This window comes from Camelus bactrianus, chromosome 14 (assembly GCF_048773025.1).
Source record: "Camelus bactrianus isolate YW-2024 breed Bactrian camel chromosome 14, ASM4877302v1, whole genome shotgun sequence".
In the NCBI taxonomy this organism is placed as follows: domain Eukaryota; kingdom Metazoa; phylum Chordata; class Mammalia; order Artiodactyla; family Camelidae; genus Camelus; species Camelus bactrianus.
This window is the reverse complement of record NC_133552.1, coordinates 13,028,129-13,039,122: the sequence shown is the minus strand read 5'-3', so window position 1 is coordinate 13,039,122 and position 10,994 is coordinate 13,028,129.

Sequence of the window (10,994 nt, the reverse complement as noted above, 5' to 3'; positions counted from 1 at the left end):
GGGGACGTGGCGGGGCCCGGCGCCGGGAGCGGGCGGGGCTGGCGGGGCGCGGGGAGCCCGGGCCGCCGCGTCACTCTCCAGCTTCTCGGTTCCCGAAGGCTCTGGGAGCTCGACCCCGGTTAGACCAGGGCTGGGGGTGTCCGCAGTTACGACGAGTGACGGAATATCCTCGCTGGGACCCGGGGCTCAAGTCCTAACTTTACATTATAACTGAGTACGAAAGTACTGGAAAGGTAGTGATGAAAAATAAATTCGCTTATTGCCGGTTAAAAAAAAATCCCCGTTCTGCCTCCCGCGAGGAACTCTGTCTCCACCGATGAGTTTGGGAAAGCGCCCTCACCGATGAAAACTGTAACTCTCCATTAGCCTTTTAGTTCCTAATGAAATATAGGCTATTTCTATGGCTCTCTGGCATTTCATTAAAAGCAGTATTCAAGGAATCTGCAGTACAGGAATTTTCTCTAGTGCCCTAGACAAAGAGGTAATACCCACTCATCGGAAGGGTCTTGGTCTATTACAGACAACTCAGTGTAAGTCACGGCATTCCGAGTGTTTTGGTTCAAATTCATGCATTTATTTTCCTTTTCTACACAGTGTTTTCTATCTTAAAACGTGCTATCGTTTTCTTTTACAACTTTCTGCCATGTTTGGATGTGGTGTTGGACTACTGCCTATGTAATTTAAGTGATTTTTGGCGAGGGCCAGTGACAAATATTTGAGGTAAGCTGTGTTAGTCTTTAACATGGATGCAGAGCCGGATAGACCTTCCTGAGGGAGGAGGTGCTATGAAGGTATCAGAGCTCCTGATAACTGGGGGCCACTCATCGACACAGCACAAGACTGCCTTTTCACAGAATCAGCACTTTAGAACTCAAGCCTCTGGAACATAATTTAATTACACAAACAAGCCAGAGAGTTTGAGTGACTTGCTCAAAGTGACATGTAACCTAACTAGTGGGAAGCAGATCGGGGAGCAGCACCTGACAGCTGCTCATTGTAAGAGTCCCAGCCTCCGGAGTGCTTTGATTCAAACTTCATGCATTTATTTCCCTCCGGTTATAAGGTCCTAGAGGACTAGGACTTTCAGAATCACCTGACCCAGTGGTTTTTGCAAACTAGAAAGATGAGGCCCAAAGGAGCTGAATAGGGACAGGCCCAGATCTCCTGTTACAGGTTAGAAAGAGCACTGGACTTGGAGCAGGCCACGTGTGTAAAAATCTCTGTGACCCTCAGTGAGTGATTTAACCTTTTTAAACCCCAGCCATCACGTGACAGCATCAGCATCACGGGCTCCTTTGAACCCCCTGCTCTGGGAGTGCTGCAGCAGTTCAGCGTGGGCTGGCAGCTGCTGCTCCGGGTCAGGGTCTGTACTCTCGCTGAGCCATCAGCACCCCTGGTACTTTGCCTTGTCTTTCTCCAACCCCTTCCTCTCCTCCCCCCACAAACTCTCATTACTCTCTCCAAACCTTTGTCAGCTCTTCTCTCCCTCACCCCTCCTTAACAACAACCCTCAGCCTCAATTCTGTAAACTAAGAAGCAATCAGGAAACTTTTAAGCAGATTTTTAACTCCTAATCAGCAAAGTTGCCTTTTTTTTGCACGAACTGTCATCTGTACTTTCTCTGCTTGTTGGACCACCGTGGCTAGCAACGAGACTGGCGAAGAAAACGAGGCTAGGAGAGGTTAAGTGACTTGCCCGTTGTAATACAGTTACTAAGGGAAGGGCTGGGACTCAACAAAATTCATGTTCTTAACTGCTACATTGTAACGTGATACCTCCCAGAAGGCTTCCTCTTAAAAGCAAGAGGGTTGCAGGAGCTGGAAGTCCTTTCTCCTGGAATCCATTTCCCTCCATAATATTTTATAAAATCACCTTAGCAGCTTAAAATCCGTCACAGCCGTGACTCTTTCTGCTATCATTGTTTTAGGAATAGAGAAATATAAAGATGTAAAAATCTTAACATCTCACAGGAGCTCAGAGAATTGATTAGAAAACCACTGGGTTGGCATTAACTCATAAAAGTGTCCTTGCAAGCTTTGTCCTAAGGGTAATTCCCCAGGGACCTGATGGCCCCTTGAGAACAGAATTTTAGAGTCATGCATCACTGCTCTCCACAGAGATAAGTCAACTCAATAGTATTTCAGATCCAGGTTCGAAACAGCAAACAAGTCGATGCACTGACCTCTTTGTTCCAGGCAGCTGCTTGCTGCATTTGGGATTGCACAATCTAGGGCCGTCAGTGCAGCTGGCTGTGTGATGAGAGGGCAGGTATGACGCAGGTCAGAGGTGAGGGGACGGAGTGGTCACATGGAAAAGGGAGCTTTTGCTTTTTCAACAGGATTTCACAATGCACTGGTTAATGATACTAAAAGGAGAAACAGTTTCACCACCTGAAGACTTTTGGCCCTGATACCAATGGATGTGGATGGGTTTTAACAAAGTGTTAATTGGAGTCGCAAATAATTCAAAAACGTAAATTATCTCTAATTCAAGGGTACTTTTAGTTAATGAGAAAGAAGGAAATAATGCTTTGATTACACAATTTCAACTCCCATCGAAGTTGGCTGCTGATGTAACTTCATTGATAATTCCCTCAAATCTTTTTGGCATCAGGTTGAGTTTGTATTTCAAACAAATAAACATGGATTGGGATTTCTGTCTATCAATGTGAAATAAGGGGGTAGTTTGTATTCCATGAAAGAGTTGTGAGGGCAATGTTTTAAAGAGGGACAGTTTCTTTTATTTGTCTTTCCTTGGCAGCTTTTTTAATGGTATAAGCAAAAATAAGAAAAAGAAAGTTAGCTGAGGTGCCTACTTTATCAGACTTACATTTCAACCTGTAAAATACATGTTAAAAATAAAAGTTAATTTATAATAGCAAAGAATTAGGGGAAATGCCCATTAATGGTTAAAATTTAATGGGCCATCAATAAGAGGAAGTACTATGCCACAATTTTAAAAATTATATTCTCAAATCATATGTTTTAGTATATATTTGGCTGCAAATAACAGAATGTCCAACTGTCAGTATATTTATTTTGAATATAAAAATATATCTAGAAGTGAAGTTCTAGGTTTGGTTAATGTAACAACTCAGAAGTATCCGGGTCACATAATGGAATACTACTCAGCCATAAAAAAGAATAAAATAATGCCATTTGCAGCAACATGGATGGACCTAAAGATCAACATTCTAAGCGAGTAGGCTAGAAAGAGAAAGAAAAATACCATGATATCACTTGTATGTGGAATCTTAAAAAATGACACAAATGAACTTATTTACAAAACAGAAACAGACTCGCAGACATAGAAAACAAACTTATGGTTACCAGAGTTGGGGGAAAGGGGTGGGAAGGGATAAATTGGGAGTCTGAGATTTGCAGATACTAAATACTATACATAGATAGATAAACAACAAGTTTCTACTGTAGAGAACAGGCAACTATATTCAATATCTTATAGTAACCCATAACTGAAAAGAATATGAAAAAGGAATATGTATGTAAACGTATGACTGAAACATTATACTGTACACCAGGTGTTGACACAACATTGTAAACTGACTATACTTCAATTAAAAATTTTTTTCTAAGTAAAAAAATAAATCAGGGTTCTATTGGGCAATCAAGAATGTCCCCTGCTGCATATTAAGGATGTGGAAAAATGCTCAGGGATAAAATTTTTAGAAAGCAGATTACATGTCAATATGGACTGAATGATCCCAACTAATTCTGCCTGTTGAAATCCCTGCTGTTCATCAAGACCTATATTAGACACGCCTTCAAATGCCTTTTCCTGATCCCTGGTTCTTCCAAAAAATCGGATCACTGCTTCCTATCAAACTTTCCTAACAAACTTTCATTGAGCACCGATCATGTGTGAGGCTCTTCATCAACCAAATGAAGTTCTGGAAAGGGTAGGGAGGGTAAGGAGAGAGAAGTAAAGAGAGAGAGGGAAGGAGGTCAGAGCAGTCAGCAAGAGCTGGTCATTTGTGGCATGTATGCCACTTTCCTTGCCCTGCACACACCCCTCCTGGTAGGATTTTCTGTTCCTGAGCTCACAGTGTCTCTAGAATACATTGCTTCATATGTCGACTGCTCCCACTCTTGTGTAATAGAAATATCTTTCCAGGCTGGGGACATGGAGGAGATGACTGGGTTTCGCCCTCTCCTTTCTGTCACCAGGCCTCTGCACGCTTTATCTGCTCAGTGTTTCTTGCTGTGTTGGTTTTATTTGTGAGATTGATGTGACAATAAAGTGGGAATCTTACCCTCTGGGGGAAAAATTCTAAGTGCAAGTTCAGGATTTTGATTAGGTGAAAAATGATGGTCTAAATTAAGTTATTAAGGATCACTTTGGTCGCTGGGTAGAGAAGAAATGGTCGGAGAGTGAGAATGCAGGGAATGGGACCAGGTAGGTGACTATCAAAGCAATCAAGACCTGAGAGAGACAGACAGACAGACAGACAGACAGACAGACAGACAGACAGACACACACACACAGTATAAATGTTCTATAAAATGTGAGATTATTCCTGCCTCCAGAGGGCACTTGAATGTTGCAAATGCCACAAGGGTCAACGCACATTAATTCAGGCATAGAAGCAGTTTCCTGAGGGCGTAATTTGAGAGGAACAGGAAAGCAAAAAGAAAACAATCTCAGCTGAAGCTACAGTCTTTGCTTATGGGAACTGAAAAGCTCTTCTTTTAAAAATTAAATTTTCTTAAGATGGCTCATAAAGGAAGCCAGCAATTTGGGCTTTCATACGTGAGTTTAATTCTTCAGCTGTCCTCCCGCTGGACAGATGAGAGAGGGACATGGACAAGCAGGAGAGAGGAGGAGAGGCTCATTTATTCACAAGGGATTATTTGGCCAAGGGGACAGGCCTGGGTGAGACACCAAAGCCAGGAGGCTCTGAGAAGCTGGAGGGCAGCAGAAAGACAGGCTCTTGGGGAGAATGAATATGAAAAAGCATGGGGCTGGGGGACCAGGGAGCTCTCAGGTACTTCAGAACGTGGCCAGAGGACAGTTCTGCCTGGAAACATCGCTGTCATCTCCAGAAATCACTTCCTAAGGGCTGTTTTAACATAATTCTGTGTCATAGCCTAGGCAATACAGTTAGAATGACATGATCCTGGTCTTTGATAAAATCCAAAGCAATTTTACCTATAAACATAGTGAGAATGAGCCATTTTACATAGAGAGGGAAAAGGCAGGCACCTAGACACTTAATTTGAAGAGCACAAAACCACTTCCTCTCTGTCTTACCTCCCAAAAGTGCGGCTGCAGCATGTTTCAAAGCCCCCTCCCCCCGCCCTGGCTTTGTGCACTGAAGACCTTGAAAAGACTCATGGCATCTCAGAGGCAACTCCATCTGGGCCCCCACAGGAGCCTTGGCGAGTGTCTCTTTGCACTATGACCTTGTGTACCTGTGACCCACCAGACTTCTGGAGCAGGACTTCAGTTGTTCTCATCTTTGTATTCCAAAGAGACTAAAACCTTATTTTCACATGATAAACTTTCCATGTTAATGCTAGTACCACGTATCTCTCAGTATTTTATGTAAACACACATATATATTCATCTGTTTTAGGCTGTGTTTGATACTCTAGTTTGACCTGATTTATAAATTAGATTGTCTGGAAATATATGTATATACAGGGAGAAAGATAAAAATGTCCCACTGTGGAAGATGTGGAGACAAAACAGCTTTTCCTCCACCTACGGAAACAAAAGGGAAATCTGACATCTGATGCTCTGCCCCACACACACCCACACCCCACCCAAACCAGGAAACCTCAGCCTCTTGTTTCTGTGCCTTTGGAAAGATGTTCATAATAATTTAACACTTTGCTAGTGGGGTCACGAGTAAGTTGAAATGGTTAGCCAAAACTGCTGGAGAAGTGGGCTTATTCTGCTGGCTTATTTCACAAACCTCAGTGCACCAGTGCCTCTGTTGACCTGGCTCCTTAGATCTCCAAACGTTGACTGTTCCTGGACTCTGGGGAGTCTGAGGAAGATTAGATAACATGGAAAGGAAGTGATAGTGATACGGTGTCATCATCTGCAGTGACACACTATTACCCTGCATTCGATAATCCTGATGTTATTCAGAAAACTAAATAAGGTAACAGGTATGAACTGTTTAGTACTCAGTGATGGCAGTTAATGCTATTATCATTAATTACCATATTGCAAGTATATATGGCACCTCTCAATTTTGTTGGGAAAAAGCTTTACTTTTTTTGTACTCTTTTACACAGAAGCATTGAAAGTCGATTTAGAGTTGATTTTAGGGAAAGGGGTTGTTTTGCACATCAAAGGATACTGATTCTATGAAATGGAAATATGAAATCATAAATCCCGGCTATTCAATAATGCCTACCAACCCTGAAACTAAAATAGAAAATTATATAGCTAAAATAAATATGCTGATATTAATGAAAACTAGTATATAATAGACAGCAAAACAACATATTTATTAGAAAAGGAAGTCACATGTACAGGCAATGCTAGTGACTGAAAAGCAATTCATAATGTAAATTAAATTTGATTGCGTATGAAGTATATGCAGACAGAGAAATTGTGATGAAAAGTGGAATAAAACAAGCAGGAAACATTTTGATGAATGCATAAGCAAGTAGCTGCAGTCCCTGGAAGATTCACCTGTGCTGTGACATTTGGGTTCCACCCTCCTGGTGTGAGGGAGAAGTGGCTTCTCTATTTGTCCTACTGTGGTTGCAAGAACAGGTTGGCAGCAAATGCCAGGTTGGCAAAGTATTTCTAACTTTTCCTGACTCTTTCTAGGTGTAGTATTCATTTAGATCTTTCACAGATGTATTATTTACTTAGATCTAAGGTGTTTCATAGAGTTAGCATCGTAATGAAATAATGTAGGAAACGTGAAGTAAGCCAGAAAGAGAAAGAAAAATACCATTCTTAAAAATATCACTTATATGTGGAAACTAAAAAATAAGGCAAATGAACTGATTTACAAAGTGGAAACAGACTCACAGACACAGAAAATAAACTTGTGGCTACCAGGGGGAAAGGGAGGGGGAGGGATAAATTGGGAGTTCGGGGTTTGCAGATATAACCTCTCTATATAAAACAGATAAACAGCAAGGTCCTACTGTATAGCACAGGGAACTATATTCAATACCTTGTATAGCCTATAATGAAAAAAAATTTGGAAAGGAATATATATATGTATAACCAAAGTGCTATGGTATACACCAGAAAATTAACACACCAATTGTAAACCGACTATACTTCAATTTAAAAAATAATATAAGAAACAAATCTGGGGAAGATTAGATATCATGGAAAGGAAGTACCTTAGGTAGAAGTGAAATTGCTTGTACCATTAAGCTAGCCCACTATTTTAATATCTTTCTTGCTCTTTTGTAACTTTGTATAGTTTTGCCTGTTTTCAACATTTCTATATCATTGTTAATACTATGGATAAGTTTTTCAGCTTAGTGAAAAATTTAAAATGGTTTTAAAAATGTATGTCAGAGTTTATTTTTCTTTAATTATGGGAATTTTGTGGGTGGTCTATGATGCATGGCATTTTCCAATAGCTTTGTCTACTAACAGTACCACAGATTTGTCCCCATGTGTTAAGGACATAAGAAATCCCATGAAATTAACTCTCTAACATACAGCAGGATATCCTTCTTTTCTTGTTGACTTTGACATTTGCTCGGCATTGTGAACCAGGGATGTTTCTCAATGTCACTAATAAATATTTGAGACTTGAAAAGGTAGAATATTTTCTACATGATCCTTTGAGCTTGTGTAACTTGCCTATGAATCATTTTGGATTACCTTGACATCAGCTTTAACATTAGTGCATGATGGCAAATTTCTTGCTGCCTTTTTCCAAAACGATTGTCTCATATTTCACAAAGTCAAAATCAAGTTTGACAACTAAAAGGATTATGTGAACTCTGAAACAGCTGTTTCCTTGCCACAGTATCATTTGATTAAAGAATCTGAGCGGGAAGGGCATACCTCAGTGGTAGAATACCTGCTTATCATGCATGAGGTCCTGGTTCAATGGCCAGTACCTCCATTAAAAAAAATAAATAAACCTAATTACTTCCCCCCCTAAATTTTTTTAAATACAGAAATTTAAAAAATAAAGAATCTTAATAATCATCACTATCCTACTGGATGTGACTCGTAAGTATTTTACCAGTACAAGGTTTTCTTTTTGTGAACAACACTGTTAAAGCATCAGCTGCCTTCTTTAAACAGTCTCCTTGATAATGTTTTTCCTCCCATCTCTGACTTTAAGCCATTTCAGCATTTATTAGAGGAAAAGGAAACCAAGGACAAGAAGGGGAAGTAAAATCCAAACTAGTCCATTTGTTATTCATTTATTATTCTAATAAAGAATAGATGGAGGGTGAGACAGCTGACTGGTTTAAAAGTTACTTCGTGGTGTAAATGTTTCATGCCAATTTTGTATTGTTAACATAATAATATAACTATTATTAATGATTTGTGCTGAGGGCAGGGGAACTTCCAGTAATATAACAGTAGAAACCCTTTCTTTTAAATAGTACAATCAACACCTGCAGTCGTAATTTGAAATACATTCTAATTAAAGTCTCTCTAGTAGGTAGCTCCTTAAAGTTTTCTTTGCTCTTTCTTAATTTGTCTTCCCATACTAATGTTGGAAGCATGGTTCTACCAGCACTTGGATGTTGTAGTTGAACTTCAATATGTCACCTCAGGCTGGAATGGTGCCCAAAGAACACAAATGGCATTGAGAAGGCGTGAGAACTGGGGGAACAGCCCTGGTTTTGAGTTGGGAGGCTTGTGAGCTGGCACTTACTGCTCATGTGACTTCAGGTGACTCACCCAGTTTCTCAGGGGCTCATATTTTTTTTTTTAAAGAAGCATTCTTTTATAATTGAGAATTTTAACAAGAATTGACAAAGCTTTGAAAGCAGAGCTTCATGTGATCTTTAAAGGTTAATTTATGCCTATTTAGCTCTGTCTAATTATAAGATATAACCAACTTTTATACAAGGAAAATCTGAACAAAATCATTACCATCTGTGTTTAATGTTTAGAGGATTGTCTTTTGCCTTTATATTTATTTATTTTTTTTCCCACTTTTTAATTGAAGTATAGTTGATCTACAATGTTGTATCCATTTCTGATGTGCAGCATAGTGATTCCATTATACATATACATATTCTTTTTCATTACAGGTTACTATAAGCCATTGAATATAGTTCCCTGTGCCATACAGTAGGATCTTGCTGTTTATATATTCTGTACCTAGTAGTTTGTATCTGCCAATCCCAAATTCCCAATACATCCCTCACTCCCTTTTTTCCCCGCTGGTAACCGTAAGTCTGTTTTCTATGTCTGAGTCTCAGAGGCTCACTTTTCCCATTAGTAATTTGGGAGTAAAAAAATCCTTGCCCTGCCTACCTTAATTGTAAATGATGATAAAATTAAACAATGTGCTTGTTCTTTGAAATTTTTATAAATGTCAAAATATGAAGTTTTTAAAGGACCATCAAGATGGTTGGAAATTAAAAAACAACAACAACAACAACAACAAACAAACCCAGCAGAGTAGAATGATAACGTTAATGGACTTAATTGAAAGTTTGCTAGGATGTGGTCGCAAGTCTTCAACGATGGTCCCAATGAACCACTCCTCCTGGAATTTGGAGGGAAATGTAGTTCCCTCCCTTAGAATCTGGGGTGGCCCTGTGACTCACTTTTTACCGATAAGATGTCACAGAAGTAATGCTGTGCTAGATCATACAAAGCTAAGCAGTTTTAGCCTGGGTCTGTGGAATGCTCACTGTAAGGCAAGCCAGCTTCTGTGTAAGAAATTCAAATACCCTCAAGTGCCATGTTGTGAGGAAGCCCAAGTTAGCCAGGTAGAGAGGTGTAGGAGAGGAAAAAGATTTCTTTTCCATCTACTCATCTTAGGTTCATTGACTGGGACTCTGAAAATTAGACTGCCAAAAGACAGGTTAACAAGAGAAAAACAAACAGGAGTTTATTAACATGTGCATCATACATATACATGGGAGCACTCAGAGATGAGTAACTCAAAGGAGTGGTTATAACTTGGGCTTACAGAGCATCTTAGCAAAAGAGCAATATATTTTTATAGGGGGAGGGTATAGCTCAAGTGGTAGAGCATTTGCTTAGCATGCATGAGGTCCTGGGTTTGATCCGCAGTACTTCCTCCAAGAATAAATAAATAAAGTTAATTACCTCCCCCCAACAAGAACAAGAAAACCACAAAAAACAAAAGAGCAATACATTTTTAGAGAAGTGACAAAATCAAGGCACAGGGCTGAGTTTCTAGGGCAGTAAATTGTGAGAAGGCAAATATCTGGGAGAACTAATGTAAGATAAAGGCTAGTTACTAGAGGTGGTTATGTAGATTCCTTTAGTGCCATCTCTGGGCTGATAAGAGTCTAGAGTTGCCTTTGGTGATTAAATTTTGTTCTTTCTGATAGAGGAGGGAGGGGGACACTTTTACAAATTTCTGTCCTGCTCTTAGGCAAATGGAGGGCAGAGAGGTTTTCTTGTGTTTGTTTCTGCTCAAATGTCTCCAGCTCAGAATAATCCTCATACCAAAGGGGCATATTTTGGGCTGGCATGTTCTGCTGCCTTTCAGCAGCCACAGAGAGAGAGGGGGGGGGAGAGGGAGAGGGAGAGAGAGAGGGAGAGAGAGAGGGAGAGAGAGGGAGAGAGAGAGGGAGAGAGAGAGGGGGGGGGAGGGAGAGGGAGAGAGAGAGGGAGAGAGAGAGAGAGAGAGAGAAATTGCCCAGCCAATTCCTGTTTCTTCCAGCTGTTCCAGCTAAGCCATCAAATATGTGAATGAAAAAAAGAACTTTCTTGGACACACTGGCTACCATCTGCAACCACATAAGAGACCCCAAGCAGGAACCACCCAGCTGAGCCTAGTCAACCACAGAACCATGAGAGATAGTAAATTGTTGTTT